The sequence below is a fragment of the Cydia amplana genome, chromosome 5, assembly GCF_948474715.1.
Source record: "Cydia amplana chromosome 5, ilCydAmpl1.1, whole genome shotgun sequence".
NCBI lineage: Eukaryota > Metazoa > Arthropoda > Insecta > Lepidoptera > Tortricidae > Cydia > Cydia amplana.
In genome coordinates this window covers 14,875,944-14,901,267 of record NC_086073.1, presented here as the reverse complement: position 1 = coordinate 14,901,267, position 25,324 = coordinate 14,875,944, and positions in this window count along the sequence as shown.

The window sequence follows — 25,324 nt, the reverse complement described above, 5'->3', positions numbered from 1 at the left end:
GCGCGCCATTTACGTCCAGTTTTTTTTTTATGAAGAGCCTACTAATTATTGTAAAGCAGAACTTCTTTTAAATAATGAATCGTGTGCTACTTTTCGCCATATATGTTCCACCACCATACCTATATAGCCTGTATATGCGTCCAGCGACTGCTGAGGGTATCATCCAACATTGCCCCATTTCCCCATCTCCGTAATGGTTCCGACGAAATAATGATATCTCAATATGAATTGTATCAGCGGACGGAACGAAACCTAAATATAGGTAGGCAAACTGTTGCGCACATCAGTTAAATAAAAATTACGCGAGAAACGTCCCGAGGGAACGGCCTCATTGTGGCCACAATGAGCGCGCCTGATTGGCGGAAGGATGTTCTCACTAAATAAAAATATCGACGCGTCATTTCGTACAATTTTCGTCGAATTTTCAAACGATAAAACCTGTCATTTCGCTGTTGACGCGCCTATAAAATATTCATGTAGACGGGAGAGAGATGAGCGATTTTTTCTTCGATTTACGCGTCGAAATAAGATGTCATTTTCCGTATCATTAGCGGCGGTTCGGAGCGTCGCGACGCCACTATTTATACGCAAATACGATAAAAATGACGCCCGGCCGATCGACTGCTTGACGCGCCATTGATAAATTGCGCCCTTTTCAAATTTCTTATCTTTTTTGACGTTTTTTTATTCATTTTAAATTCCTGTGGCAGTTTTCTTCGAGTTTCTTTCAATGCCTTGTTGAATTGTGTATAATTTGAGTAATGACGTCGTAATGGTAAGATATTGCGAATTTTGTTTATTGTCGCAGAATTGATGGAACTCCTACGTTTCTGTCGTTAGATGGGGAGTGATATCGGGAACCGTTAAACTTTTGATGACCATCGTTACCAATAGACGACGAGTGCTGTAAAGAGGGATTTTCAGTTCCGATCTAAGTGCAGCTATGTTTTTAAGAAGATTACTTTTATAGAGGTTTATTGGCACTCGTATTTCTATTTCCATGGCGGGGTAAATTCGATTGGAATAAAACTCGTTCCCGGTGGCTCAGGGTGCGGCGCGGCGCTGAGCGCTGAGCGCCGGGTTGAGCGCTCTCTTTGCCGAGCGAAATCGCGCGGAGTAGTTTATCTCGCCCGTTCACTTGTGCTATCGTTGCTCGTTTACAAAGGCATCTACTATGATAATCGGGAGATGTATCTCCTATCGGCAGGATCGGTGTTCGAGCACGGTTACTTAGAACACGGTTTAAACTTTTATTTATCTTGATCACTAGGTACCAGTATGCTGGTGTAAATCGGCTTACAGCCAGCATAGAGGGCGTCACATAAAATAATTGCTCGCCGAAACTGCGGTAAGTTCGCGAGAGGCCCGGCTTACTAGCGCCCTCCCGGCTGGGACAATATTGCGCTCCGTGTCCCGACTAATCCCGGGATTCATTTATTTTTGACAACGCAATACGATTTTATCTCACGGCTTCTGATGCTGTTTGCCGTCTGTTATTATACTCCCGCCATATTCGGGCTACTTATTTATTTATTTTGCCACCCTTTATAGGGGCGATTTGGCAGTTAATACTCGCCGTTTAGTGGTTGATTTGATTTAGCAGTTAAATTGTGTTTATAATTGCCATTGCTTGGCTTCATTTCTAGTACTTACCTATTTAACATTTTACTTTTTTATAGCTTGTAAGTCTTGTAACATTATAAATTGTAATTCTGTGGTGAAAGTGATATTGCGAAATATTTATTGCTATAATATTTATCTATACATTTCGAAAATGAGTGGGTAGCAAATTATACGTTGACTTCATATTTTTTTAATTTTTAACCAGCAGAAACGTCTGCGAACGATGCTATTAAGCTTATCCAGAGGCCGTGAGTTCAAGTCTCACCCAAAACTATTAAGACTTGTGCTTTTGTTCTTAGCATTTTAGACCTGGTACGGTTATCCGTATTACGATTACGTTTTATTTAAGATTTTCTTAATAGTTTCATATCTGAAGCAGATGGTCTGTCCATTGGTCTATTAAAGGTATATGGACCATAATCATACTTAATTAAAACAAATAATAAAGATAAAACCCGGTGCGTTGTCACGTGGTGGCAGAGGAAGCGCGGGCACTCGGTGTAAGTGGGACGAACTGTAAGTGACAGCGCCGCGCGACGCACTCCGATTTTAATTAATAATCTAAGGCCAGCTCTGTAAAATATGATATATTTAGTACCTAAGGATGAACCTTCAAGCTTTAATTTTAACTAACAAGAGTAATGCTTATAGACCCATAGGGCTAGAACTATAGGGAAAGAAAGGAGGAAGGGAAAGCATAAGACATACGGTACAATTCGGCCTAACTGGGGGCAAGGGCAAGATAATGACGTGGAAATATTTTATGTGTCTTTACTATATTAAGCCACATTTTATGTGTTTCTTTCTTCTGAGAGGCTTTAACTTTTTAAATTTCATCTGGCTCAAACATTGTTATTAATGTAGTAAGTAGGTACAATAAAATGCCTGAAGTCCGTTCCGTCCCTAATAAAGTTTTCATAAAACCTCATTCTAATTTCAAACGAGACACAAACCGTGCCTGGAGACTCGGATGCTTATCAACACTATGGTTGACGAGCCCTGCTATTAGCATATTTTATTAAAAACCTCGACGTCGGAGATAAAAATGAAAATGAGACACGTCAAAGAAAACAACTGCCAAAACGCACCAGACAATGGTTATTTTGGGCGATAGGAAAAAACGAAGTTTTTTGTCATGGAAATTTTTGGGTGGACACTTTGCATTTTCATTCTTTTTCCCGTTCCTTGGGGTGGAAATCTGTTTTTTTAATTATCTTGTTTGGTAATTAGTTTCGGCAGAGATCGTTTTCTTTCGCTTCCTCCTTCGGGCACAACTTGTCTCTAGTTAATGATGCAATTAACACTACGTCGTGATTAACGGGCACTGTGTTTTCGTTGAAACTCAGAGCCAATTTTAGAGAAAAGTAAGTAAGTACTAGCATGGACAATTTCGTTTATAGCGTAACCCATTCAAAGCTTTTGAGCTTTTTTCCGGACTATATATATATAATTGCACAAGCGATTATAACGATTACTAAACAATTTTAGGTAGGTAACTTATAAGATTTTCTGGGAGGGAAAAAATAATTAGCTTATACGAGTTCGTACTATTCGTAAATTCCCTTGGTCCGTGTATTCACAAAAGAAGGAAGAAACGCCTAAAGATTTCATGTACCCCTTTTGCAAATATTAATCAACCCAGTGTGATGTGTCTGGGCCGTTTTATTTAAAGTTATCCACTACCTACACTTTATATTTCAAAATTGGGATTTTTATGTTATTTTTACTCAGAATCATGAGCTCTTTTGATCCTAATAGGAGAAAAAAAGTGTCCCAAAATTTCCATACATTTTTCGATCTTTCCATTCCGTGACCGACATACAATTCTATGAAAAATGGTAACGGAATGGGAAAAAACCTTGAGACACTTTTTTTCTCCTATTAGAATAGAAAGAGCTCGTGATTCTAAGTAGAAATAATATGGAAATACACAATTTAAAAAAAAAGTGTAGGGGACAACTTTAAATAAAATGGCCCATCTACTTAATTAGGCTCGTGGGTTTCGTATAAAATTTAAAGGGACTAAAATGTTTCAAGGATTTACGGTAATATTATTTTCACCCCAGCAGCTCGAACAAGGGTACTTTGCTACTTAAAAACAGCAAAAGTACCCTTGTTCGAGCTGCTGAGGTGAAAACTTAATTGTTGGTATATCTTAAGAAAACATGAGTGAATAGAGGTAAGTGGTGAAGAAGGAATACATTTTTCGGGTTCTCTAATATGTTCTCACTGCTGAGGTGAAAAGTTTTGTGAACTACACGAGATCAAAGTTATTTACATCTCGCGCGCTTTTGAGTCCCTTACTACGCTCAAGATTCTAAATTAGATTCACTCGCTACGCTCGTGAATCTAGTATAGAATCTTTCGCTTGCACGGGACTCAAAATAAGCACTCGAAGAAATATCAAACTTTGATCTCTTGTTGTACAAATAACTATTTTACACATCATGAATAAAAGTCGACCATTAATAACTTTCAACCACTTGAATATTTTATTAGATGGTACCGTACTATAGCAATTAGCCGCTTAGTACTCGTATCTAATATCTATGTATATCACTGATTTAAACTTTCACGATTTTTACACATTATTAAATTATACAACGGGACTTAATCGCGTATCTAAGTTTTAAGATTTACCTCCGACGTTTCGAGGACGGCGTTGTCCCCGTGGTCTCGGAGAAGACCACGAGACCACGGGGACAACGCCGTCCTCGAAACGTCGGAGGTAAATCTTAAAACTTAGATACGCGATTAAGTCCCGTTGTATAATTTAATAATCTATGTATATGATGTAAAAAAGCGTTTGAAGTGGCCAAACAAATTACCGAGCCACTTGGCGGGATTCGGGCTTTATTTCCCCAAATGACACACGGGGACGCTAGCCACGGGATTATATCGATTGAAGCATTTGAAGCCAAACCCGTGCCTATAAAATACTCGATAAATATGGCTGCATATACGACGGTTGTATGTGTAGCTCAAAAGCTAGCAGTGCGTTTCATCTAACTAGTTGTATGTATATATATATCATATCATATGTAGACGGACGCAGGCCATTATTCAACCAACCTGCCATACCAACTGCCAGATTACTAACATTTTCAAGCACCAACATTTTTTAAATGATAAGCTCTCAGAAGAACACTAAAACCAACGGACGTCCATACGATGATTTTCCTATTAGGCTACCAGTCCTTCAACACTTAAAGACATCCCAACTCCCTAACCACTAGATCCATGGCATCTGTAACTCAAGCACCAAATCAATGTAAACGACACGCGGTCAGAGCCCTCTGTTTTTTAGCCCCTCTAATCCCGGCTCTAATGCGAAGTAATTTCGCGACCCCGACATTCCTGTTTACAGCCTCTTGCCGACTTAATGTGTTCCTGTATGGCCTCTAAAATGTCTCTTTCGGACGCATTAATGTTGACGATTTTCATATTTTACGGTGAAATTGGCTGACATGGCAGTATTGTGGATTGATTTAGTATGTAATATTGGTATACAACGGTCAGCGTAGGAGAGAGTGACAATATCAATATTATACTAATACCCTTCATCCAAACCCGGGCTTGAAGGAAAAAAATGTAATACAATACTACTACTAATAGGTAATCAAGTGCCTACTTAGTGCCAAGTAGGTACATTGTTGTACACACTTAAAGATGATAAAATATGCCAGTTGAACGATAAATCAGAGATGATATCTTGACAATAACGTCGTTGGTAACATTAAATGCTAATGAAACTGTGTCGAGTCAAGGAAATTAAAAATCTCAAATAGGGGCAGTTACAGCAAATCCCAGCACTAAACCTTGTATATATCTCGGCGCGTTGTAAAAAATCATTGCCTCCGTCTACCCTTGGCCCTCGGCGAGGGGAAAAATCTAATCTGTGCATTTTTTGCGGGACCGCGATGCCACAAAGAATTTCATTTCCCAGTGTTCATCTATCTCTATTTCACTGACGGCCCTTGTTCTTGAGTTCCCTCTCCGCCCCACCCGCACCCCTCATCGTGGCCGTTTTTTAGTCTTCCTCGATCGGAGATAAGGTTAAGCGAGCTCTTCTTATTAGTGGTTTGTACGCGACATTCGCAGCCTCCTTTTAATATATTACGGCTGCATCGCCTCCTAATTTGTCTCGTCTCCCTTCGTGTGCTGATTAAATTCTAACTGCGCATATTAAATGACCACGCAACATTAACAAACTATTAACTAACTCGGATAGCCGCAACGGAAAACCGACTCGGACGCTCAATTGATACATAATGGCTGAGCGGTGTGTTTATCATAATAACGGACACTACAAAGAAATCGGATAAGCGAAAGTCAACTTATAATTGTATTAATAGCGGCACAATCAAAATGAGCCTCCACAAAAACAGAATTACACAATTGTACACAATTGACATTCAAATCTGTGGACATCGTCGCTTTGTGCGTTTATTGCCTCTTATTGAGGCGTAATTGTCAATAAATTCCTACGGGATCGGAGTTTAATGTGGGTTTGGGTGAAAAAAGTTATGTTATATTAATATTTTTACGAGAGCGTTTAGGATGGACGATAAGATCTGCGATTGGGAAGTTTTTTCTTTCAATTTCCGTTTGGATTTGTAGGCTCATTATTGATGGGGGCGATAGGGGCAGTGCGCACAGAGACGGTCGCACGGTCGCGATGCTATCGACTCTCAAGAGCGTTACCATCGCGTACGAATCAATATGTCACACCAACCAGTATTAGTGAGGTCTCCGATGGTTATAGATCTGGCGGTGATAATTATGCTGGTTTTCCAGAGGCTAGTATGTGGGGCATTAAGAACAGCAGCGCAGCACTCAGCTCTCTTCGCCCCTCTGGCAAGCACTTGTGGAGCATGATTTCAATGACGCTAGCCGCCGTTATGATTTATTTTCGGGGAAATTTATTACATAAGTAACAAGCGTTTGTCGAGCTATTTGTAAGACAAATCGTGACTCGCAGGGCAGTGATGAATTGTTCTTGTGGGTGAAAGTGAAATTAGAATTATTTACGATTCAATATGTAGCATATTACTTATATAGCGTAATGATTTGTTATGGTCACTATACCAATTATATCGATTGCTGTGAGCAGAGCAATTTCATTTGACGTCACAGCCTTAACTTTAAAGGTAGTTATATAATAAGATTAATAAGCCATTTAGTTCATAAATGTCTGAAAATTCGCTGTGGTTACGAGCACACCTGGTTTACTATCGACTAGTTATTTAACAAATGTGGCGTAAACAAAAAGCAGTTAGATGTTTTCTGAATCTGAAGACACAAACAGCTATATTTACGTAGTTTCTTATAAGTTGATTATTAGCAATCTTATCATTTGGTATCAGTGCATTCTTACATTTCACCGATAAGCTACGATCATAGCGCTACGTCGTAGCCGATAACATGGGTTTACCGGTATGTAGCAAAAATGCTTCGTAGAGGCAAAACGACAAAGTGTTGTGATTAGCGCTGAATGGGTTAAGCATGTCAACAATAAGTTTAGTTTTGAACATCCAACATTGTACAGAAGCAAACGAATGGTTAAACACTTACATTGCTAGATAGACATTAAGCTGAAAAATTACTTCGTTAAAAATTTAAAATCGTCGCAAACATTAGTATTGCATATCTTTCTTTAGTCATCATCTTCCTCGCGTTATCCCGGCATTTTTGTCACGGCTCATCGGAGCCTGGGGCAACTAATCCCAAGAATTGGCGTAGGCACTAATAGTTTTTACGAAAGCGACTGCCATCTGACCTCCCCAACCCAGAGGGTAAACTATTAGACCTTATTGGGATTAGTCCGGTATCCTAACGATTTTTTCATATCTTTCTATAGTATACAAAATAGGAGAGGTGCACACCGTGATGCTAGTAAGGCTTAGGGCCCGATACGGATTTTATAATAGACATGTAGTGGATATCTTTTAGACATCGCCATGATACGATAACGATATGTTTAAGATCTAACCAGTCAAATTTGACATTTCCACGATTCTGGAGATACTTTTGAACGATTTCCACAAGATATTACTTAGAGATCTAATTCACATCTAGGTAATAGATATCTAACACGATCTATCGTAAAAGTGACATTGGTTGCCCGAATTGCGCTGCAAAAGAGAACTAGTTGAAATCTAAACTATAACGTATCTAGAATGGATCTAGTACGTGTCTTCTCTTGTGAATATCTTGAAGTTCGAATACGGCAGGAAGTGTAATAACGTAGCTCACGTTATCGTGTCGTAGCTCGACGCGAAATTTTCGCTACATACGAATGTCCTGCTACGGCGTAGCACCAGTAGTATAACCGGTAAATACTACTATACTTACCACTACTGTACTTAAGGTTTACTAACTAAAATATACACAATAAAATAATACAAATTATGTACTTACCTACGAAACAATAATGGTAATGCGAATTTATTAAACTAAAATTGTAGTTGTAATAATTTGTACGATACAATCTGTTATAAACATTACATAATTATTATGATAACAACTAAGAAAAAATAATAGTTATTAACATTCAATATACATAATTAGGTTAGTGCCTATAGTAAGTCGGTTTAGTCTAATTGGGAGTTTCTTTTATTGACTTGAGCAACAAAAAAATATTGATATTATGTTAGTTTACCTATTCGGGCATACTTATCACAATACCATACGATTTATGAATATCACCTGCGAATTGTATATGAATTCTACAACAAACAGTCATATTCGTATATTAATAATTAGATCTGGATCAGTTATCGATCTGATCTGTCAGTGTCAAAATCAAAAGTGACATTTTTGGTTGAAGAAATGTCACTTTTGGGCACTGACAGATCGGGTCCGTAACTGATCCAGATCTAATTATTAAAATCGGAATATGCCTGAAAATCCTTCAGAACAAACCTAACCTAAGTAAACATGTAGTGAACATTGTCGAAAGGTAAGCCTACGTACATTACATAGGTGTGGGGTGTCGCACATAGTGCTCGGGTCACATGGGGATTAATTCCGGGCACGTAGCCCGATAACTGGTCTTGGGGACCCCGTTGCTTAATATGGTATTATTATTTTCTCCTTCTGCCATAAAAGACGACTTAAAACACCCTGTAAATAACAGAAGATGGAATTGGAACTGTTGTTTGTCGTGGGCCTATATTCTGTGACTAGGTACCTAGATTATGACCCTACAAAAACTCATTTACTAACTTTCTTTTCAAGTCTACTTCCCAATTTTATTACACAGTGCCGTGCCGAGTATAAACAGTATGCATTTTTATATTTCATGATGTCTACAGAAAAGACGCATGACCTTAACTCATACTAAAAACGTTTTTGACCCAAATAGTATCTAAAAGTAATTTTTTTGGCAAATAGTGTCACTAAATTGATTGTCATATCAAAAGGAAATTATTATTATTAGTAGTAGTAGGTTTTACGACTTTATTTTATGCCATAACCTTATAATGTTTTACCTATGTTAAGTTTCGAAAAAATGTTTTCTAAGTGCATTGTATTAGGTACTTGTACTTACTCTAATGTAGAAGACATTAGTTCTTGACACCGCTTGATAAATGAAAGCCACAACAAAGAAACGATTTTTCATATTACTATTAACACAGAACATAAACCAGATTGTGTAACCAATAATTACTCAAACAAGTATACCCGTACACGTTTGCGGTAGGGACAAAGATAACGCTTATTAAAACACGTCATCGCTGACAGTATCTACCCTCAATCATCAGGCTAGTGGAAAAATGTTCAAACGCACTTGTTCTTATCGTTGCCGAATGATGTCGCGATACAGTGGAAGGTTAGGGAAGATGTGTCATATTGATTTGATTTTAAGGGGGACGTGACTGGAACACAGCAGATTCATCAGTATAACATATCTAGAAGTTTATCTAGATGTTACAAAAATGTAGGTGAGCGTTTTCCAAAAAAAGTGTACATGTCATTCATGTCTTCAAAATATTGACTTATTCTTGGGCTCATTTTACTCAGAATCATTTGTACATTCACGCCTCATACATGAAAAAATGTGTCCCAAAATTTTGTATGAAATTTTTTTTTTCCAGTGCGTCACGTTCATACAAATAAAAAAAATGTCATACAAGAATGTGACGATCAGGAAAGGAAATTTTTGGACACATTTTTTTATGTATGAGGCGTGAATGTACAAATGATTCTGAGTAAAATGAGCCCAAGAAGTCAATATTTTGAAGACATGAATGAAATGTACACTTTTTTTGGAAAACGCTCAGGTACGAGTTATACGTGAGTATTTACCATTTTTCTATTATAATCCTAATATATTTCATAACATCGAATATTTTTGTGTAATGGCAACTTGAAATTAAACAGTCGTACTTACTGGCAGGGATCGGAACCGGTTTTTTGCAAAAACTTAGAAATAACCATATTTTTCGAATTATTTTATTCTCGAAATAAAGGACTCAGTTGTGTTTTTAGGTTACGACTTCGTATTATTAGATTGCCCAATTAGAAATGAAGTAATTAGCAAAGAACGAAAAAATACCGTTTCCGTTCCCATACAAAAAATACCGGTATCCGATCCCTGCTTACTGGTCTTGCGTCACGAAGGTACAGTGAGCCTCAACATTGCCATCCACTTTTGCAGCTTGTTTTACTTAATTTCACGTCTTAAGAGGCCGGTATCGATTTTAGTCGCAAAAATGTAAAATTGATAGATTGAGTCGATGAAATTGTCCACCTTTTGTTACGTAATAGAAACAACAAGTACTGGTATCTATTAGCACATCTTCTTATCTTGCATTTGTAAAGACCATTTTTTTGAAAACTGACTCACTAAATTAGTAATGATTTTTTTTCTGATGGACGTTTAGGTAAACACGCGTAAAGCACTGATTTAGTCGATCTTATTTGTAAATTTCGTAAAGTTTGGACTGCTAAAAATGGTAATTTTGTATTACACATATCCTGTACTCCAACTTGCATAGACTACATTTTTGTTATATGATATTGAACAAGAGTAAATGAAAGTTAGACGAAATCAATTTTCACCAGAAATTACATTCAAGACAAGTGAACATTTTTCGTGAAAATCGACTTAATTTCAACGTAATTTTGATATTTAAACAATCTACAACATTTCCTGAAACTGTTCTTATACTTTTTTATAATTTATAACTATATTTTTTTGATAAATTTTTAAATACTGCCCCTTCTCGTCATATATTGCCGGTGACGCACGCTCGGGACCTTATTATTAAAAGGCAAGATGAGAAGACGTGTTAATAGAAACCAATACTTGTTATTTAGATATTACGTAACAAAAGGAGTACAATTTCAACGACTAAATCTATCAATTTTACATTTTGGCTCTAAAATCGTTAACGGAGCCTTAATCGTCGCACTATTGTCAGAATGCACGACCATTAATAACATGGGTGGAGTTTGTTTTCGTACCTCTCACCTGAGAGGCAGGTTTATATATGTGTATTCGCTTTATATTCCTAAAGTCTTAAAAGTGTAACTAACATGGAAATAGGGGTGTGAAAAGTGGTCCAAGGAACTATCAGCATTTCTAATATATCATTTTGCATCGACCATGTAAAGGTTTCTGTTTCTTACTAAGTATATATGTATTTCCATTTATATCAATTGAAGGGATGTTTACAAAAACAACATAACTGACTACACTGGTTGACACCTGAAACGATTAACAATGTTCTTAAAAAAGTATCAACCGCTTTAAGCAGTTATGTTGTTTTTGTAAACATCCCTTCAATTCATTCGGCTTTCATTGTTATCGTAAGCAATTTCCTTATAAATAATTTCTTTTTTCTTTTTGACACTTAATTCCCTAAAACCTCTATCCAGCACTTACTCCATCCGTCTTCAAAAGTTTATCAAAATGTCCCTCCGAGATTCAGTTTATTCACGACGGGAGCGAACCCGGGCAGCGAGCGACATCAAAAAGTCCGCGCCGGGTTTTTAGCAATCATCAAATTGATCTGTCCGCGCGCCATCTGGCCCGTAACTAAAACGCTTTCGGATCCATCAGCCGAGGAATTAATTCATATAAAACATACTACAGGGGACTCGGGTAGATACAGCCTATTAGCAGTATTAAAATATCTGTACAGAGCACTTGGCATGTGTGGCAAAATTTCCTGTTGCATCTATAGGCGAGCGATCAGAGAATATACCTAACAGCTTATGAAGTTTTTTAAAGAAGTGCATTGTAAAGTGAGCCTTAAGTGCCTACCACATATCGGTTTAGTAAGCCGCTACAGCACGGTTATATAACTTTCCGTATCTGTTTCAACAACAACTAAAAACTGAAATAACAACTAAACTATACTTGAAAAGTCATCGTGCGTGAAAACGTTAGTTTTTAGCAAAACATGTTTTCAGCGGCGAGTTACAAAACATTTTCATATTCTACCTGAAAATTGTTACGTTTTCCCGGGGATCGGGCGGCGCGGCGCGGAGCGGCCGGGTGTGCACGTGCGCTCATCAACTAATGGTCCGTGCGCGGCATTTGAACCGAGCCTACACTCGGCACAAAACAACCGCCTGCCTAGTCGCAAGCCTGCTTTCGGCACAAAATTATAACGTGTAAAACACGGTCGCTCCTTGCATTCCGCGCACGGGATTTTTATGAATGGCGCGATTATTATTCGCATTTTAAACTCGAATGCGAGCTATTCTCCGCGAGACGTATAGCAATATTTGTAACGAGCTTTCTCAACGATGCTACCTAATTTTTACGTCGGACGGCGAGCTACAGTAACTACTATGTATTCGGCTGATGTAGTGTAGAGTATGAGTCCACTTGTCGCTGGGAGCGGGGTAAGCGTCGCGATTGTGGGCTGTTCGATTCGAACGCGATTGCAAATTTATTAGCGGGCGGACGTCGGCGGTCCGCGGGCGAACGTACGCGCAGTTGTTTTTACTCGCCGTGTATTTTTTTTCTCAACGAGCCTCGGCTCTCCCCTTTTGTTCTCAAGTGGACCAGCTGTCATTATACGCCATGTTACTGTTTTTTTTCGACGTTTTTATAGAGTTTTGCGTCGGGAGGCGTTCGATTCGGAAAAATGTTCGTTTTGCGTGCGTCCTGGAGAGTTTGCGTGTCGAGTGATGTCGACGCCGCCAATTGAAAATGAGTTATGGAATTTTATTTCAGTTTTCTCATGCGCATTTCAGGTTGAGTGGGGTTTGTTTTTCAGTTACAATGCTTTATGAAAACGAGGCGAATGCACATTGATACAAATATCAATTAAGCTCTATATGTGCGTGGAATTAAAGTTATAAGCTCTCCTCCCTATTAGTAATTGAGATTGATACCGCAATGTAAAACTATACATGTTAAACGTGTATATACTTGGAGGATATAATCAAACGGAGACGCCATGTCTGTAATTTTCTGTACAAAACAGTCTGCCGATTTTTGCGGGGGAGGGGAACGTCAAATGTATGCGTAACGTAAAAATAGCCATGTCAGATAAACGTCAGTCCATACATTGTGTATGACCGTTGGCCGCCTATTTTCGACAGAGGGGAAAGCCTGTTAATGGCTACTCCGTTTATTTGTATCCTCCAAGTGTATATAACAGTTTGTAAATGCCCGCATTGACACAAATGAAAGCTAAAATGTTAACATGTGTCATTGCAGTTTTCAAGTGGCTTCTGTTTGATAATCTATGCGAACCCTTTCAGAGGGTGCCAAGAGGGCGCAATCAATGGAAGACGTAGTTTCTCTGTATGTATATAAGTGTATTGATCCCGATCCGGGGTACTGTGGGGCTTCGTTCAGTGCCTTGTTTTTTAGTAAAAGTAATTCTTCAATTGTTTGTTTGTTTTCTTCAAATTTACGTCAGTGCTACGTCGTAGCTCGACGTTACGACCACTTTTATATCTTCTTTGCAATTGTTTAAACCAAAAATTTGAAATGCCCTTTAAGTCGTATTCAACATTACTAAGGGTTATGTCCTCAAATTACTTATAGTACAATCATTCTCCACTTTTTCCCGATGTGTGTGTCTTTATACGTACTTATGTAATGGTCGTTACTTTCGTTTAACCGACGGATCTGATCAGTCTTATCCTTAACTTTATTGATTATGAAAAAAAAAACAGGCATACTCAGTTTCAACGTTTTTTTTTTTTGAAGTAAAAACTTCTTTAGCGGCGCTGGGCACTTTTTGAGGTACCGAAAAAATGATAAACTCGAGACAGCGTAAGGCGATCACGTGACCGTAAGCCCGTAAGACCGTATTTGACATTTATGTTGCGGACTCCTTTTCAAGACTACCTATGTTCAAATAATTTACGTTGTCATGGCAGTATGTAAATAAACATGTCAATGAAAAAGTGTGATCTTATTTGAGAATGATAATAATATATAATAAATAAATAGAATACCTCCGCTAAACGTATGTATCGTGTTACCGGGAGTCGGTAACATAGTGAGGTGAGTTTTCACTTCTATCGGCACTCATGGAGTGCAACCGTTGTTGCTTGTTTTTAAACAAAAAATTATGGTAACATGTTCAGATGGCAGTCGCTTTCGCAACTTGTACTAGTGCCTAAGCCAATTCTTGGGATTAGTTGCCAAGCGGACTCCAGGCTCCGCCGAGCCATGGCAAAAATACAACGTGAGAAAAATGATGATAATGGGTAAGATATTCTAATTATAGAACTGCTTTGAATTTATCTGTAAATATATGGCTTACTACTTTTGACTAGAGCCCTCTCAAGCGCACGTCTATATTTTAACAAGCGTCGTTATTTGCGATGTTTTTGCCGACGATCGGGATGAGCGCTCGAGTGGGCCACGATATTGCCGACCCGCTGGCGGCTACTTGCGCGAACAATGCCAGCATCCAGATCTGGCCGTTATTAAAATAGTGAACTCTAAGATGTTATGCATTTTACCTACGTACCTAGTTGTACTTGTAGTGTGTATACTACACCTTACCCACACACACATACAGGCGCATAGGTACTATAGTATTTAAGGCCTTGTAAGTGTTATTTAAGGCATTATACGTCTATACTCGAACCTAGTTGTTTGTCTCAACGTCCGTCCCTACATGGCGATCCTGCCAGTGCGGCCTTGTGCTGCAAAAGTTAGTTTGAACTTTTAGTGATTTATCGGAACTCTATGTGACACAATAAGTGGATGTGGAGTGGATGAAGGGGTTGCAACTCTATGGATCGATATTAAACTTTCGTGAGACATATTTTAAACTGTTTATACGACAACGGTTTCACTCACTTGAATTTTTAGTCGCTATTGGCGACATGTTTCGGGCCCTTCGGGGGCCCTTCCTCACTCGAGCCTGAGGAAGGACCCCCGAAAGGCCCGAAACATGTCGCCAATAGCGACTAAAAATTCAAGTGAGTGAAACCGTTGTCGCATAAACAACTCTATGGATGTTGAGTGGAGTAGGTATTTCTAAGAGATACCTAATCAGCACTGAAAACAAAAGGATAACGAAGTGGTCATAGAGATAATGGATACCACTTTCTATGTTTCTAGACATTTGTTGGTGATTGTATCAAACTAGATTTACAACATAATACCTTATTATTTGGGGACAATATTACATAGATCACACTCACATCAACATTGAATCGTGAAGTGACAACCAAAAGTCACTAATTTCTATCACAAGTTAAAGAGCGCTTAAACGCTTGGTGCCAAAATAAGGTTAATTCTAGTTTTTTTTGGAGTTCGATACTGAAACGATACACCCTATCCGTATATCTTCTAAGACATTTGCGTGACATATCTTTTCTAAACACAACTTCCGCAAATAAGAAATGATTTCACTAGTTTTCCTCTCGGCATGAGCGACCCAGTTACTGTAATAAACTAAATTGAAGTGGCCCTGTGAAACTACTCAAATAAATCAAGGGTCTGTCCCATCTCAATCCAGTGCATTTTAGGAAATTATTCCTCCATCACATTACGTATTGGTGCTCCTCGGACCGCGCCCTCTGGCGGTGCGTGAGGGAAACGGGGACCCTCCCTGCCTTAGTTCACTCACTCTGAAATTCGCTATACATACATCTACTCGTACGTATTAGGACTTTTAAATTTGAAAAATAGGTGTAGTAACCTCATAAGCCTTAGTAGGAGAATAAATAATTAGCTTTCAGTATGTACAGTCAGCATTAATTGTAGCGGATGAAACATCGCGCCAAATGTATCTGCTAACCTCTAATACTTGATCAAATAGAGATCTCTACAGTTCAGTGCAATTATTTGGTATAAGTAATCGTTGAAGTTCCTTTTTCTTTTGGCACGTAGTCTGATCCGCTACTTTTGAAGCTGACTTACTACTCAAATTGTTCCCTAAATAAATCGATTACATATAGGTGCAGAATAAATACAGATGTGATTATCCGATAAAATGTTTAAGCTTGACTTGTAAATGTTTTAAAATAATCGAAAATCCGCACTAATCTCAAATTAAATTGGGACATTATTGACATTCATTATAGTTCGTTTTTTTAGCATTAGAAAGAACTTGCAAGAAGGTAAGCGATCAGGACATGTCTTTTAATTGAAAAACGATTTTTAAAAATCAAAAACTATTACTTATGAAAGCAGAGGAATATAAATGATCGTATTATATTCATAATTGTTACATATTTGCCGTAACTTATTTTTAAAATGTGTTTTTCAATTAAAAGACACATCAAGATTGTTTACCTTATTTCTAATGCTAAAAAAAACGAACTATAATGATGGGAAAGTCAGGTGATCGATTTGTGTAGTTGCATATATAATAACAAGGTAACATTTATATCTTAGCTAAGGGTTTTTGGCATAGCCATAAAACTTCCAATACAATTCAATACAATGCTAATTGTTTTATTATTATGACTCTTAAACGACTGCTTCTTGTGTTATAATATTTATATTATTTGAGAACCCAAGACTCCAGCGCGCGTGGGATGAGGTAGGGTGTAAGGCCATCTTGGAGGGTCTGGTTGGGAACGCTTCGGGAGTGGACCGCGCAAGGCTTCTGGCAGTGTCGCGGCCGGAATCAGGGGCTTGGCTCCAGGCGTTACCCTCCCCTCAACTGGGCACGTTACTCGACGGTGACTCGTTGCGGGTGTCCGTCGCTCTCCGCCTGGGCTGCGATGTATGTCAACCACACGTATGCATCTGCGGTTCCAGGGTGGGGGCTGACGGCCATCATGCATTGAGTTGCCGGCGATGTGTCGGGAGGCATCCGCGTCACCATGCCTTGAATGACGTAGTCCACAGGGCGCTCAGGTCAGCGGGAGTTCCATCCGTGCTTGAGCCTCCGGGTCTAAGTCGCACGGACGGCAAGCGGCCTGATGGCCTAACTTTGGTGCCGTGGGAGAGAGGGCGGTGTTTGGTCTGGGACGCTACGTGCGTCAGCACTTTCGCCGCCTCTCATATCAGTCGCACGGCACGCGCGGCCGGTGCGGCGGCCGAGGCTCAGGCGGCGGTGAAGCGCCAAAAGTATGTACCATTGGGCTCGGGGTATATTTTCGTTCCTTTTGCGGTGGAAACGGCGGGCTGCTGGGGTGCTGACGCGAAACAATTTGTGCGTGACATAGGCCGTCGACTTAGGCAAAAGGGAGAGGATCCCCGCTCCGAATCGTTTCTGGTGCAGAGGCTGTCCATAGCCATCCAGCGGGGTAATGCCGTGAGCATTATGGGCACTTTTGCGCCGGAAGCGATAAGGAACGGGTTTGACTAGTAGTTACGTTTGTAATTATGTATGTTAATATTTGTAAGTTGATCCTTGTTTGACATGAATAAAATTATAGTTTTATTTAGAAGAAAGTAACCGTACAATAATTTCAATAATTTAAAATGTAGCAATAGTAATTTAACCTTTTTCTACTCCAGCACTTAAATGTGTCAATTAAATGACTGACAGTGATATCTAAAGCAATGTCATTTGAATGATTTGTCTATAGGCTCATAAGATGACTGCTAGCAGTCATCTTATGAGTATAATACAACTGCTTTATTTTTTTTAAAGACACAAGTTCCGATCATCTTGATTGAAAGAGGTATGTTTTCATTTACAATAATAACTCTTTTTTTTTTAATAATAACTCAATTTTTTTTAAATAATAACTCTTTTTTTTTAATAATAACTCTTTTTTTTGCTGCAGCTGTCATAGAAAAAGTAATGTATGCAACAGCTCATAATTGGTTCTTAAAATTCAAGGGTCGAAGTTACAAAACGAGACGTAGTCGAGTCTATTTGGACGCCAATGACATATATATAAGCACCGCAGGTCCAACGCCAAAGACGTATTAATCGGTCATAGACCACAGAGCAACATAGACCTAGGTGCATATGCATAAAGTTCAATTTCAGTTTTGACACTTCGGTGACGTGGCGTCTGAGAGACAGCTTTTGCGTTTGACACGGCGTCGAAAAGGTTAAATCCTACTTTTTGTATTATGTAAGGTTTAAAAAAAAAACAAATTTAAATAACTGTAAATTTTGTAGACGCTATCTAGGTTGTGAAATAAAATAGATCATTCCATTCTGACAAAAGAGGATGGCAGTTGCATGTATCCGTAGGTATATATTTTTGCAATCCAGTGTAATACTTCGTTTTGAGTGAATACTTTTGACATAATATGCACAATGTATATAACAGATGTATAAACAATAATTGACATAATATTTTTACACATGAGGCAGCTGATGATACGAAAAAAAATCTGTACATGGTCTGGTTTTCAATTTTCAGTGAGTCAGGTGCGGCCATTAAAATAATACACGCATTCGAAACAATGTACCATAAAATTAAACATACTAACACTCATGTCCACCGGTCCGTGCCGTAATGGTAGACCTCCCAACTAGGACTAGTCCATTTAAAGTATGCCTCTGATTTAAACAGCCGTTCTCTTTTGTAACCAATTGGCCCAGTCCAGTAGGTATCATTAACAGATACTTCGAGTATTAGACTCTGAAGTATTTTGAGCATTATCATTATTTCAACCGTATTATCTACGTAGGTTTGCTAGATCATACTTGAGAAGATGTAACATCATGTTAACGATTTTATATGAAAGCGTATAAATAAACAAAATATATAGGTATTTTTTCCGAGACTACATATGAGTGCCATGTTGCACTATAGTAACGTCGGAAGTACCTACGCATTTTTCACTCGACAGCGCATCGCAAAAGAGGTACATCAGGGTACATCTATCTATGCATGTTTGTTTCTTGTATATGTCACCGTAAAATTGTAAACACTCGTCAGATTATAATCTCGCAAGTTAAATTATAAACTGACGGTAGGGAGATTATAAACTAACCTAACCTAACCTACGTTAGATTATAAACTAACGGGTTCACAATCTTACGGTGTCATATATAAGTATATTGTTTATTGATCAGTTTTAATGTAAGATAATTTTTTTTAGAAACTGAATATTATGTATTGTTGCGTTACAAAACCACGATATCAGCTCAAAATTTCTTGTAGAATACGTGTTCTACATCAGTAGAGACATACATACGTATGTATGTCTCTACTGATGTACGTAACATAATCCTACATGCTGGAGGCCCGTTCTACATCTCAATGCTTGAACTATCTGACTGAATACGATCTAAGGGTATAGGTACGTAGCTAGCTGGCATCTATAGCTACATGAAGGCTGGTCAAAAGGCGGCTCACGCCTGTCTTGATACGATTACGACGGACCCTTGCCGACGTGACGGATGCCCTTGCTACGTACTTAGGTGCCTACACTTGACTAGGTACATAATTATGTAATTCGCAAATTATACGAGTGTACATACCTACGTCCTTTTTCAGTTTTGTAGTTTAAAACATGCCCATCATATATTTTGTGTTTTTATTCGTAGATCGCAGTCATTTACTTTTCTGCAATTTTGTTTTAGTTCTGATTATGTCTCTTAATCACTTACTGTGATCGCATTTGAGATAATATGTCTAGAGCCCGTACCATGAGTCATTGCCAGTGTCAAAACTGACTGATAAACGCTTTCGAGAACGTAGTTTACTTTCTACACATCTCGCTTGCCCTAATATGCGAGTACGAGCGAGATGCATGGAAAGTAAATTACTTTCTCGATGGCGTTTATTTCAGTGTCAAACTGGTGGTAGTGGTACAGGTGTCAATTAATATTAATCTTTACAATGATTCATTTTCCCGGGTAAATCTGTAGGTAGATGCTGAATGCTGCTACATATACCGTTCCAAAAGGTTCGGCTTCAACGATGACGTGAAACATTGTTTTCCTAATGCTGTATCATTGACTTGTGCCGTCCGTTACGAATTACCCAGACACGACACTGTCATCTCGTTCATCACGAGGCACCTCCCTATGACCCCTGTCTGGACTTTATCCTTTCTAGCTTAAGTGTTAAATTCAAACGATCCGTCTGTTCAGTGATTGTCGGGAGGCGTAAGTGGAATATTATTCGAGAGACGACGTCCGCGATCCGTGCAGCGTTCTCTTGCATACAGATGATATGTGAGTCACGTTTTTCACGCGTCACTAACTACTAATTTATGTAAATTGAGCCCCGAGAAATAAGTCATAACTATGTACGGCACGTAGGTATTTAGTTAAGTTTGCCTCGAGTAGACGTGCTCGATGACGGTGAGAAAAATTAGGCTGGCAGCTTAGCCGCCATCTTGGTCGGAGCTCGGTTTAGTTGTTGACAGAAAATATAACAGTAAAAATAAATCTTGGCCTTTACATATTACCTAAGTAACGTATAAAAAAAACATTAGGAACAAGTACAATTTACTAACCATGCTGGTTTCCAAAAGTAGATGCACGAGTTACGATATATCTAGGTAGGCAGGGCAGACTTAACTATATTAAGTGTGCCTTGAAATTGGCAATCATGGCATTTTCCCCTATTTAGCAACCCAAATTTTCACTAGGTACCTATTATCCGAAACCGACACAACGTAATTTAAGCGAGTCTATCTTGCACCAAATTACATTACCAGTCCTCTTCTTACCAGTTTACCCAAAAAAACTTGTTTAGCAGTACTAATTATATACTAGGTATTATAATAGTTATGTTCAAACCGCCACTAGAGTATAATTCGTGCCCTAGTTATCAAAACCGTTATCCCTTCATTAACATCCACCCCGATACGGCCACAACACTGCCGGCAACATTTAGGGCTACGATTTTCCACATCTCAGACACTGTAATGTCAGTTATACAATGGAGCATTCCCGTCGAGTGGGCTCTTATCGATCTACGGGGACGTCATCGGGCGATAGCGACCGCGACGCAAAAAGCGTGTCGTGGTGTCACTGTGGCGCTCACAAAGGCTTTGTGGCGGGGCCGGACGCCGCTCGCCGCCGCTTCTACCTTTGTTTGATGTTTAGTACTCACTAGACACTAAAAGTGGCGATTTTAGTGTCTGCACTCTGTTACCTGGAGACTATGGAGCGCTAATGGCGCTAACGCTAACGGCGGTTGCTGTAACTGTTGTGTTATTTACAAGTTAATTAACTGGTGCCTCGGAGGCGTGGATGTGTCAATATTGTTAATTTGTAATAGCAGGTGCCAACTGCTACTGTTGTACGTACTTTTTATACCACTAATTTAGCAAGCTTACGCCTTGTATGATGGTAAGCCGGTACCATAGCCTTAAAAACTCTTGTAACTCTAAAGTTGACATATTCACGATCGTTAAAAGTAATCGGACACAAATGCTAACAAACTTTCTCATTTTCCGCATATTTATCTTGCAGATATCTATAAACACATTTTAAAATGGTTGGGTTTCGATTTAATATGCCCCTTACTGAAACAAACTCAAATATATAATGACTAAATAAACAAAACTATAGGCACAATTCTAATTGCGACAGTCTTAAACAAATACATTACGCAAGTGTTTATCGTCCCCCGACCAACTTGCGCGGGGCGACGAAACTCCGAGATGTTTTTACTCAAAATAATAAGTTCCAAGTCAATTTTTTGTGAAACTCGGTGTAATGGATTGTTGAGAAGTTCGATAACTTTCGGAAGCCACTCTTCGATTTTATTTTGCCAAGGAATTTTTTAGCCAATTTCTCTTCGATGAAGTTAGAAATCTTCCAGTCGCCCTTCAGCGGACACCGAATATATAAATATTGAGGTTATGAATTGAATATTTATTGCGCTTTTCCTCATTTACATTTTTACGTATAAACCACCTGTTCTTATAACTTTCAAGATTTTCAATGAGTTATACTCGTTTTGATTATTTTTGGTTTAAAGAGTATTTATTGTCTAAATAAATTCCAAAAAAGTTTACTTATAAGACAACAATTAATAACTGTACATAACAATACATATAATTTATTAGCAGTAGCAGAACAGAAATTCCAATATGTGTAAATATAACGTCAAAGTTTAAACCCAAGACGGCAGGGTTGCCCCCACAATTTCTGCTCCTAGCACCATCAAAATGACGCGTAAAACAAATACTATAACACTCCATCCGTCACGGGCGGGGGCGAAAGTTAATAAAATTCATGTATCGGAAACTTATAGGCGTGAAATATTGTTTGGGTGGTAAGTAAAAAGGGTGCAGCCCTCAGATTTGTTTAAGAAAGTCGCTTCAAGATTTCTGTTTTTATTGAGAAGTTATTGTATTTTACGCTTTGCGGTTAATATATTTTGGGGTAGACGATCAATAAATTATTTTTACACTCAACATTGCGTAATTTAGGAAGGAAGAACGTTGTAACAATTTCCATGACATGTAATACATTATAAGTAAGCCTTTAATTGTTTTAGTCTGTACTGTAACAACTGCAATACAACTCTCATCAAATCGATATGCTTGCATACCTATAGCTCGCTTAGTTTATTGGAATTCTGCATACGAAATTAAAATGACAGGTAGAGAAATGCTATATCTACATCTCTATATTTGATATGATCGATAAACACCTTGCATGCCTGCCATGCTTCTAAAACTACCATGTCTGGTTATGACCACTTTCCCGCTTCAAGCTGACCGCAACAAAAACTGGCAGGATGTCTGCAGATTAGCCCCGAGACACAGCGGCACCGGCAGTATCAGCATTAAAATAAAAATAAGTGTGGCCATAAATAGCGCGCACAAAGACGAGATATACGGTTATAGTGGACGCTGCCCATTCGGCTTGGGCTTGAACTTAGGGCGTACTAGTTACGGATATTTTTAACCTTGTAGGTGACAGTTTAGGGTCAAAACTATAGGGGAATATGTAGTACCAGCTATACAGTATTCATATTTCTGATTAGGCTCCGTTAACTATTTTAGAGCCAAAATGTAAAATTGATAGATTTAGCCGTTGAAATTGTACTCCTTTTGTTACGTAATATCTAAATAACAAGTATTGGTTTCTATTAACACGTCTTCTCATCTTGCCTTTTAATAATAAGGTCCCGAGCGTGCTTCACCGGTAATATATGACGAGAAGGGGCAGTTTTTAAAAATTCATCAAAAAATTATAGTTATAAATTATAAAAAATGATGTATAAGAACAGTTTCAGGAAATGTTGTAGATTGTTTAAGTATCAAAATTATGTTGAAATTAAGTCGATTTTCACGAAAAATGTTCACTTGTTTTGAAGTAATTTCTGGTGAAAATTGATTTCGTCTAACTTTCATTTACTCTTGTTCAATATCATATAACAAAAATATAGTCTATGCAAGTTGGAGTACAGGATATGTGTAATACAAAATTACCATTTTTAGCAGTCCAAACTTTACGAAATTTACAAATAAGATCGACTAAATCAGTGCTTTACGCGCGTTTACCCAAACGTCCATCAGAAAAAAAAAACATTACTAATTTAGTGAGTCAGTTTTCAAAAAAAATATCAAATGCAAGATAAGAAGACGTGCTATTAGATACCAATACTTGTTATTTCTATTACGTAACAAAAGGTGCACAATTTCATCGACTAAATCTATCAATTTTACATTTTTGCGACTAAAATCGATACCGGCCTCTTAAGTCTCTTATTTGGGTACGACTTATAGTGCCTACTGAGGAACCTACTAATTAGTTAGGAAGTTTTTATAAACTAACGATATGTAATAGTTTAGATACGGCAATTACACAGTGACATGCAAAAGCAAACAGTAGGTATTAATATTTATTTGAATACTTTATCAAGAACACCACTCACTTACAGTAAAATAAATGATGTAGTCGAATTCCAGACAATTTCTCTCAATAACCCGATCATTTACCCCGCCTCAAGTAGATGCGAAAAAGTCCATAACGAAATTGAAAATCCTCCGTCACCTGTAACCAAGTTCCCCTTACCTGTCCTATCGGTCATCGTGACCCACGCGGCCCACTCTCCCCTCGGAAAGGTCATTCTTTCCAGTATTTTCGACGCCAAGAGGGCAAGGAATAAAATAAGAAAGGCTTCAATCGCCTCGGCCCGGTCTACCCTTTTAAGCTAGATGATAGATGAACGCTGTTAGCGGCAGTGACGCAAATATAAATTAACGGTGACACTGCACGTGTTTTTTTAAGAAAAGTGTTTGTGGTAGGTATATTTGTATTTTAAGAGATACAATTACTACCTATTAAAACTAATTATTGTTCCTTACGTAATTCATTCATTTCTAGACTCTGTCCGGGAAGAAAAAAGTCGTGGAATGTATTAGGCCCCATACATTCCACGACTCTTCTTTTCCCGAACCGACTCTATGAAATAAATGTTAGAGATTCATTGTTTTGAGTAGTAGGTACCTATGTATAAGCTATAGTACACATACGTAAGTACATATACCTAAATTTTTGTAAATATAATTTTGAATATTTTGAATGCTCTTGAATTGATACGAAATACTTAGGGATGTGTTTAGAGTGAAAGCTAGTTTGTACATTTCTGTCTTTTTACCCAAACGAACGTTCCTGTGTAGCCTGAAAAATGAAGTTAAATTATTTATTAGCACTACTAATCGCATGATACTGAAAACTGATGCTAAAACTGTATTAAGACCTAATTGTAACGTATTCTGGCAAATAAACATTTCATTTCATTTCATTTCATTTCATTTCATTTCATTTCATTTCATTTCATTTCATTTCATTTCATGATAATTATGCTAATGTAATGAACGGCTATTATATGATTTGGGAATATGGCCCAACACTTAAAGCACTATTTTGCTAGTTAATGTATGCAGAATTTCAAACTACACTTAATATTTTTATCGTCTAAACACTTTAACTGCGTTCGCACCCCTTTATGTGTTGGCGGTAAAATAAGTAATGGATAAGTCATGTTGCGTGAGCGGACTTCCGAAGCGATCGGACGTCGGGTAGGGGACACGCGAACTTTCAAAAAACGATCAAGAGTAAATCCGTTGAGAATAATTCTATGTTTTTGAGTCTCAACCAGAGGAAAGATCAATCAGGACAGGCTAGTCTACCCTCAGTGCCACTACATCTCGATGGGTCTACGAAAATTCTTTTTTTATGTGTAAGCTCCTGGGTTACAGTCCCGGTAAGGCATTCATGTTTGTTCGCGTGATCTGTTCACGATTTTTGGTACTAGGTCGGATTAAGTATATAAGATAATCTTGTAGGTGCCATTTCATTTTTATTTTATTAATTTACTTGTCTTCATATTTAACACATGAGTAAGTTGACTTCAAACGATGATTAAT